We start from the raw sequence: 8,814 nt of genomic DNA, 5'->3' as shown, positions 1-8,814 counted from the left end.
TACTTTATTTGGTTTAAACATGTGAAAATGCAAAGATAGGTCATGAAAACCACTACAGCTAAGTGAAATACATCAAAGCCACCAAAAAGAGCCACTATGGCACTCTCTCCAACTTTGGGCTTCCGTTACTTCCGTGCTCGGGCCAAAAGCCCAGAAGAGTACACAAGTTCGTGAGCTCGTCACTTACAAAGTTACATTTCTTAAATCATCCTCATTGTCTCAGTACACTACATCCAAAACAATAGGTTCTTTGATTCAGATATTTGTTTCTTTAAAACATTTTATTTATCTTCCGAATTTGATAACTAGGTAAAGGATTCAAATGTACGAAATAGAGCATGCTATCTGAATTCGATCGTGAATTACGATGGTCAGATGATTTTTGAGGTCTAATCGCTATCCAATATTCTCTACATGTTATGTAAGGAAAAATTACCTAAAACATGCATTCAGTTGTTTTGAATTTATGTTGTAAATGTATATACATTCATCCTATAAAACATTTGAAATTTGTAAAACTGAAATTACGACAGGGTGATGAGTTAAGGCCTAAAAAATAGTTAGTAGTAGTACTCCGAATAATTTGATATTCACATTTTTGCTATATTAGAGATTTGAATCTCTTCTTTGGCCAAAGTGCGAATTCAAAGATATTTTTTCTTACTCACGATCTTCGTGTTCATATTGTTTGGAGTAGGGATTCGAACCAACCTAAATTCTAGGACCACTTACAACTTGGTTTTACTCTTTTAGGAAACTAATGAGTAAGTTTAGCTATGATTTTATAAATACTAAATACTTGGTTTCTTTACTACACAAAAATTTAAAACATTAAGCTACGTAAACATGCAACTAAGACAAGATAAAATTTTAATAAAACAAAAGTGGAGAATTAATTCTCCTCATGTGAAGATAACTTTTGTTATTTGATTTTAGTAAGTACATCTAATCTTCCTAGAACTCTTAGACAAGTCCTAATAAAAGAAAACTTGATCCCTAACATATATGACTCATCTCTAAGCTCATACATGCTTGCATGTAAAACCAAAGCAATGACTTATCTCTAAGCTCATCACTTTGATTCCTAACTAGACACTACACCAACTATCATTTTGGGATAAGATGTAGGTCTAGTTGTTTTTCTTAAACAACTCACTAAACCAAATAACAAAGATTTTCCCTCACATGAGTATTATTAACTCCCCACAAAGAGGAGGTTTAGCTCATGGTCCTTGGGCTAAAAGATGACTAATGTAAAATATAAAAAAAATGGGGAGAGAACAAAAAGAGAAAACTAACTATAAAAACTCACTTGCATTTAGATTTTATTTCCACTAGAAGAAAACAAAGTTTCCTCCATTAAAACTATACAAGCTTTTTTTCCAAAACCAAAAACTAAATAAAAACTAAGGCTAAGGAACTAAAATAATACATGGTAAAGGAAAAGAAGTCAAGGGAGTAAATGGATTGTCCCCCCCTTGTTTTGTTTTCTTCTCCATTTGAGAGAAATCTCATTTCCTCCCACGTGAAATACCAAACCACATTTACTTCATTTTTATCCACCACATTAAAACAAAGTGACACCTTGCCTTTTTTTCACTATTAATACCTAATCTAATTAATTACATGCAAGGCGTCAACTTTACACCAATAATTTGGCATTTTTGTCTTGACATGCTCCATGATTGATGACTCATCAAATCTTGCGAACTGCATAGTGGGTCCGCGTCGCGATCCGATGGGGTCCGGTCTTTTGGCAATTTTACAACTTCAGCGTATCGTAGAGTTCATCATACGATTGTCTAAGTAGCTCACTTGTCGCATTCGGAGTCCTGGTTCAAGAGGTATGAGCTTCGGAAGTTTGATGCTTCTGTGCGGATTTGTTGGGCTTTACATGGCTGATTTGGAAGAATTCATATATACGTCGTTCCCCGTGCTTTAACGCAGGTTTAACCAATATTTTCATGTTTTACTGAAATACGCGCAAAAGTTGAAAATATATTTATTTCATGATTATTAAACACATAATTAACCAAATTTATATGTCTCAATGGGGTTTCATATTACAGTTTTGGGTGCTTATCACACTACCCCCAAACAACACTTTGCTTGTCCTCAAGCAAAGAAGAGACAAACATATAAGTGGCCAAAATGTGTAGTCATAACTAATTCTCGTTTCGCAGAGTACGGTTGCATTGACCATATGCAACAAGCCCTTAAACCACTAGGAATTCCCTAGTGGACGAGTTATACCTCGTGAGAGTTTTCGAGGAGAAGATACTCACAAACTTCATTTATACTACAACAACTTCGGTGACAAAACTTCGTTTCCTAAATTAATCTCAGATATCCATACATCTCCTTAGCAGGGAACGAGGATTGATTTCTTTGAAACTCAAGTTAATATGCATCCAATAATTAAAACATCTACATATGATAATGCATATAGTGAACTTTGCATTGAAATGTATTAGTAGGGCCGTTTCTGGATCCTTTGGATAGCGTACCTAAATGGGTTCTCACAGGTATGTGTCGAAACACAATTCCACTCAAAATTTTACCACTCAGGTTTTGTTAACTCCAGTGTGCAGTGGGCACACGTTTCCTCACATCTCAATAACATTCAGAGGAGCCGATGTCGATCAATCACGTCTACTACTTATTATCACACCACCCTACTCCTAATTGAGCTAGATGTCTTTATTAGGTATTGTGGGGCTTAGGTGATAGTGTACAAGAAAATAGAAATGGATAATCAAAATTTACGAGTATGAGAGAATACGGTCTTTAAGATATTTATACTAGAGAATTCCTTGTTTTCTTTCCTTCTTCTAACTGAGTTTTCCAACCTTGTTCTTAAGCCTCTGGATACTGATTTTTTTTTTATTATTATTGCTTAAGAACATGATTCTATTTTTCTTTCCTGAAGCAAGTAACTGACTTTTATTTGGAACAAGTCTTTCTCTTTATTTTTCCACATTTCATCATATTTCTCATACTCCTCACTTAGGTAGGTTCTTTTATTTGGTTTAATAGATGGGTAAGGAATTTTTGGTGAAAGTGAAAGGTTTGATGAAAGGTTCAGTGGAGTGACTAACGGTAAAATTTGTAACAGGTAAGAATTTTTAGCTATGTCGATCCAAAGAAGGCCTAAATTCTCGCCTAGGATTCGGGTGGTGATCAAGTAAGTAGATGCGTGATTTTCTCTAATCGGAAAAACTACTCATCTGTGTCATCACACACAAATCACTCATGTCAAGGCTTTTGGTTAGATTCTCACAGGATTTATAGTTTAAGTAACTAACCGTTGGTTTCATAAACTTACTGCTATGTACAATCGATAATACTCAGTGCATGAATGTTCATGAAAAGATGTATAAACTATTGCATACGTATTATCTTAAGTTTCTTAAAACAAATCCTAATTCGGATACTAATGTGAGATTTCTAGACAATTTTTATCATTGAAAAGGAAACCAGACTTTGTCACTAAGTACAATTATTAACAAGAAAATAAAAACTATATACAGGCTACAATTTGCCTAATTTTTGCTACCGGTTAAAAGCACCCCCAAACTGAATGATGCTTAGTCCTCGAAGTATCAATAAATAAAGAGAGAAATTACCTGAGAACCGTGAGCAAAATTAGGGCTATATTCTTTGGAGCGAAAGGTTGGATAACATAATATATTATTGAGAAAGAAACAATAAAATGTTCAATAGCACCACGAAACATAGCACACGGAATAATAAAAGACAACAATAGCACCACGAAACATAAATTTTTAGCTAGATATATGTACAATGACAAGCTCAAATTTACCATCCGGTAGGGATGTGTAGGTCTAAGCGTCTTCAATAAGGAAATGCATTTCCTTAGCATCGCGCCAAAAAAGATAATAGTCACCGCCAAATTTTCTGCCCATTCTTTGTCTCGGTTCCTCAAATGTTTCTTCAATATTTTCATCCGTCGGGTAACAATGAACATGCCTTAGGTACAGAAGTGGGGCGTTTCCATTGCCTAAACCTTAATGAATGAATGATTTTGTTTCTTTGGACACATAGAATCTACCTTGACCCGGTCATGAAAAGTAGCTACAAAGCGTGGGAAATGTGTCTTCATGATTCGCAAGTGATTCTGAGGTAAAAGAATATCGCGATCCTAAAAGTGCGAGCTCGTTCGGGTTGCGGAGATAACATAACCTAAGATGTTAAATAATGTATGACCTTGAGCGATTAGAGCTTTGAATACTCTGTGAAGACCTCATTGGCGGTAGAAAAATGCCAATCTCCCATGATGTTCGGGGAGTATAAACAACATCGCATCCCCATGTTCATGGTCATGCTTGCTAAAGGGAATGGTGATGTCGCACCATGGCACATGGCCGGCTCTTTCTCGTTTAATCTCAAGACCATCACCGTAAGTTTCCACGAAAAACACTTGCCTTTGAAAGGGCGGTAAAATTATGATAGATGTAATGCCATGATGCAGCCGGTTCGTGATATGGAAGATCCAAAGTTAGGGCAAGTTGTTGTTCATAAAAAATATGATGTGTGTCACCAACTAGGATTGTGAACCCGTCTAGGTAGAAGTCATGCACATGATTGAATGCTGGTGTGTCCTCCATATTAGCATAAAAGTATGCGGCCAAACTCAAAGAATAAGTTTGGTCAGGTTGAAGAACTAGGGAAGACCACCCAATGTTAGTGATGTAGTCACGGAAGAGATGACCATAAGTATTGGAATCCATCATAGACTGAAAAGATTGCTCAGGAATGAGTTTTTGAGGTGTCATGTTTGATGAAGATGCCATGGTGGATGAAGTAAAGAAATGGGCAATGAGAAAGGTAATTGGATGGATAAATGAGTATGGAAGAAAATAAACCCTCTTGTAATGACATTGAAAATCACATGTTAAAATTAGTTAGTCACAACGTAAATGATTCTAGCAAGCATTTCTTACAAAAGAAGACACAAAGATAAGAACAAAATTAATAATACAACGAAAAACGTAATAATATATACGATTATTTATTTATTCACTTAGTATTATTATTCTATTTTTATTCAATAAGAAAATCATTGATTATTATGATGCTACTGGAGACACATATCGTGCACCACAGTGTTTAGTTCTTCAATTTGTTGTTTGAGTTGCATCTGAATGTCCCTTTGGCTGGCAGAGAGTGTAGTTTGATTTTCCATTAGGAGAGCGTGATTTTGCAAGGACTGAGAATGATTTTCCAAGATTTCCTCCTGTTCAACATCATGCGTTTGTCATATACAAATGTACAAGGGGAGATGAACGAATCCCCGGCAGCGGCGCCATTTTGATATTCACTTTTTTGCTATATTAGAGATTTGAATCTCTTCTTTGGCCAAAGTGCGAATTCAAAGATATTTTTTCTTACTCACGATCTTCGTGTTCATATTGTTTGGAGTAGGGATTCGAACCAACCTAAATTTTAGGACCACTTACAACTTGGTTTTACTCTTTTAGGAAACTAATGAGTAAGTTTAGCTATGATTTTATAAATACTAAATACTTGGTTTCTTTACTACACAAAAATTTAAAACATTAAGCTACATAAACATGCAACTAAGACAAGATAAAATTTTAATAAAACAAAAGTGGAGAGTTAATTCTCCTCGTGTGAAAATAACTTTTGTTATTTGATTTAGTAAATGCATCTAATCTTCCTAGAACTCTTAGACAAGTCCTAATAAAAGAAAACTTGATCCCTAACATATATGACTCATCTCTAAGCTCATACATGCTAGCATGTAGAACCAAAGCAATGACTTATCTCTAAGCTCATCACTTTGATTCCTAATTAGACACTACACCAACTATCATTTTGGGATAGGATGTAGGTCTAGTTGTTCTTCCTAAACAACTCACTAAACCAAATAACAAAGATTTTCCCTCACATGAGTATTATTAACTCCCCACAAAGGGGAGGTTTAGCTCATGGTCCTTGGGCTAAAAGATGACTAATGTAGAATGTAAAAAAAAAAAAGGGAGAGAACAAAAAGATAAAATAACTATAAAAACTCCCTTGTTTTAGATTTTATTTCCATTTGAAACAAATCCATTAAAACTTTTTTCCGCGTGAAAAACCAAAAACCTAAAGATTAAAATAATTCATTTTTATCCAAAAGAATTAAAACAAATGGATTACCAAACACATTTGCCATTTTTTTCATTAAAACAAAGTACCTTGCCTTTTTTTTTCACTATTAACCTAATCTAATTAATTACATGCAAGGTGTCAACTTTGCACCAATAATTTGGCATTTTTGTCTTGACATGCTCCATGATTGATGACTCATCAAATCTTGCGGGCCCGCATAGTGGGTCCATGTGCAGTCCAGTGGTTGTCCGGTCTTTTGGCAATTTTACAACTTCCAGCCTATGCGTAGAGTTCATCGCCCTGATTATCTGAGCAGCTCACTTGTCGCATTCGGAGTCCTGGTTCAAGAGGTAGGAGCTTCGGAAGTTTGATGCTTCTGTGCGGATTTGTTGGGCTTTACATAGCTGATTTGGAAGAATTCATATATACGTCGTTCCCCGTGCTTTAACACAGGTTTAACCAATATTTTCATGTTTACTACGAATACCTACAAAAGTACGAAAATATATTTATTTCATGATTATTAAACACATAATTAACCAAATTTATATGTCTCAATGGGGTTTCATATTACAGGTTTGGGTGCTTATCATAATTCACCGTTCCGACCGTTTTAAATGACGTTTTTTTAAAAGACAATGAGTAATTCATGTTTGCTATGCTCAACCAATAGTTTATGTTGTTCCAATAGTAGTAGCTACTAGCTCATGTTGTTCAAGAGGATGCAAAAGTTTCAGAAGTAATAACTGATGGGTACTGGTCAAGAAGCATCAGGGACTTACAGGATAGTGAGATCAAGAAATGGATTCTAGGAACTGAAATAAATTCCTATATTCTAGAGGATCAGGTAACATGGACACCGAACAGTTTAGGAGAGTTTTCTACAGCATCGGCCTATGCCATCTTAAAAAATATGAGAAGCAAAGTAAAGTGGTACAAGATAGTGTGGGGGAAGTTAGTTGTTCCGAAGCACTCATTTACCAGCTGGCAACTATTCTCGGGTTGTCTACCAACACAAAACCGGCTGATGCAGAAGAAAGTGATAGGTCAATCCAAATGTTGTTTATGCGACAGTCATGAGGAGAGTTCTGCGCACCTTTTTTTTATTGTTCCTTCTCCAAAATTGTATGGCGAGATTTTAAGAGGGCATTGGGACTACCATATATGGTCAAAGACTCCCATTGTGAGTGGTACTACTTGATGCGCCTGTGCAGGCATAACACACCGAGTTCTGAGATTTTCGAGCTTTCATATGTGCAGCAGTCCAAGCCATTTGGACCGAAAGGAATTGGAGATTAAAGAAGCAGAGGTTTAGAACAGCAGAGGTTGTCGGCCAAAAGGTAATCAATAGCATAAAAGTGTACATGGGTAAATCGCTAGATTCGGTGAAAGAGGATGTGGCAACAAAACTGCTGTTGACAAAATTAGGTATCGGGGCAACATTCAAGCAAAAAGAAGAACAGTGGATCAGCTGGAACAAACCAGAAATAGGTACGTTTGCATTAAACTCCGATGGCTCAGTACAAAATAGAAAGGCTTTTTATGGGGGTGCGCTAAGGGACTGGAAAGGTGATGTGTTGATGGCGTATTGTGACAGTTCTCTTAACCTATCTGTGTTGTATCAGGAGCTCTTGGGAATTCAAAAAGGGCTAGCAGGTGCAATAGAAATGAACATAAGAAAGGTCCAAGTGCAATCGGATTCTCTACAGGGAGTCCAAATTTTAAATATGAAGGAGAAACCACCATGGCATTGCAGGAACATAGTAGCTCACATTCACGATGAGATGTTGAAGTTTGAGGTAGTAACAGTCAAACATGTGTTAAGGGAGAGTAATGTAGTGGCAAATTATCTGTCAAGAGTGAGTAGTGATATATGTAATGGTATTTTGTACTTTATTCCTCCATTGGATCACAAACTTAATGATATGATCAAGGGGGATAAAAAAGGAAAAATGTACCTTAGAACTTGCTTTAAATAAAAAGTTGGGGCAGCCTGAACCCCTAGTTATTTCAAAAAGAAAAAAAAAACCAATAGTTTATGTATATTAAGTGAATAGTAAGCGTTTTCAAATTATTAAAGTAATAAAGTATATTTTATTATACGAGGAATATAGTTTTAGTGTGTTCATGGTCTCGAATTATATATGAATCTTTGTGCAGTACAATTTTTGCCATACAATTTTTGGTGACGATGAAATATTTTATTTTGCCAATGGAATAAATTTTTTGCAAGCTTTTCCCTCGTTGCGGTGGAGGTCATCTAACATTTTTATAGTTGCTTAAAAACACCCAAAAATTATTGAAGGTGGAGAAAGTTTTCTTCTGTATATCCAGTTTACAATATTTTGTAGTGTATTTTTCCTTTTATCTTTTCAGGTAAAATTTTTATATATGCACAATCAGATTGCCGTACAAGATTTCCAGTTGATAGACAATGTACGGTTGTAAATCCTGTTAATGGAATGGTGGTTCAACTTAGAGCAATTAACCACGGGCCTAAATATATACGTATCGCCTCCTGGTGTTGATACTATACGTACTACTACCAACTTAAACATCTATGAATATTAGTGTGTGAAGGTTTAGATTGTAGTGAGTATACTTCAAAAAAGTTTGTTTTAAAGTTGAGGTTCATCCTAAATTGTTTAGAGCTTAAGAAAGAGAGATGTGAGGAAGAAA

This window comes from Coptis chinensis, chromosome 9, assembly GCF_015680905.1.
Source record: "Coptis chinensis isolate HL-2020 chromosome 9, ASM1568090v1, whole genome shotgun sequence".
Lineage (NCBI taxonomy): Eukaryota > Viridiplantae > Streptophyta > Magnoliopsida > Ranunculales > Ranunculaceae > Coptis > Coptis chinensis.
Note: the sequence above shows the minus strand (reverse complement) of the source record.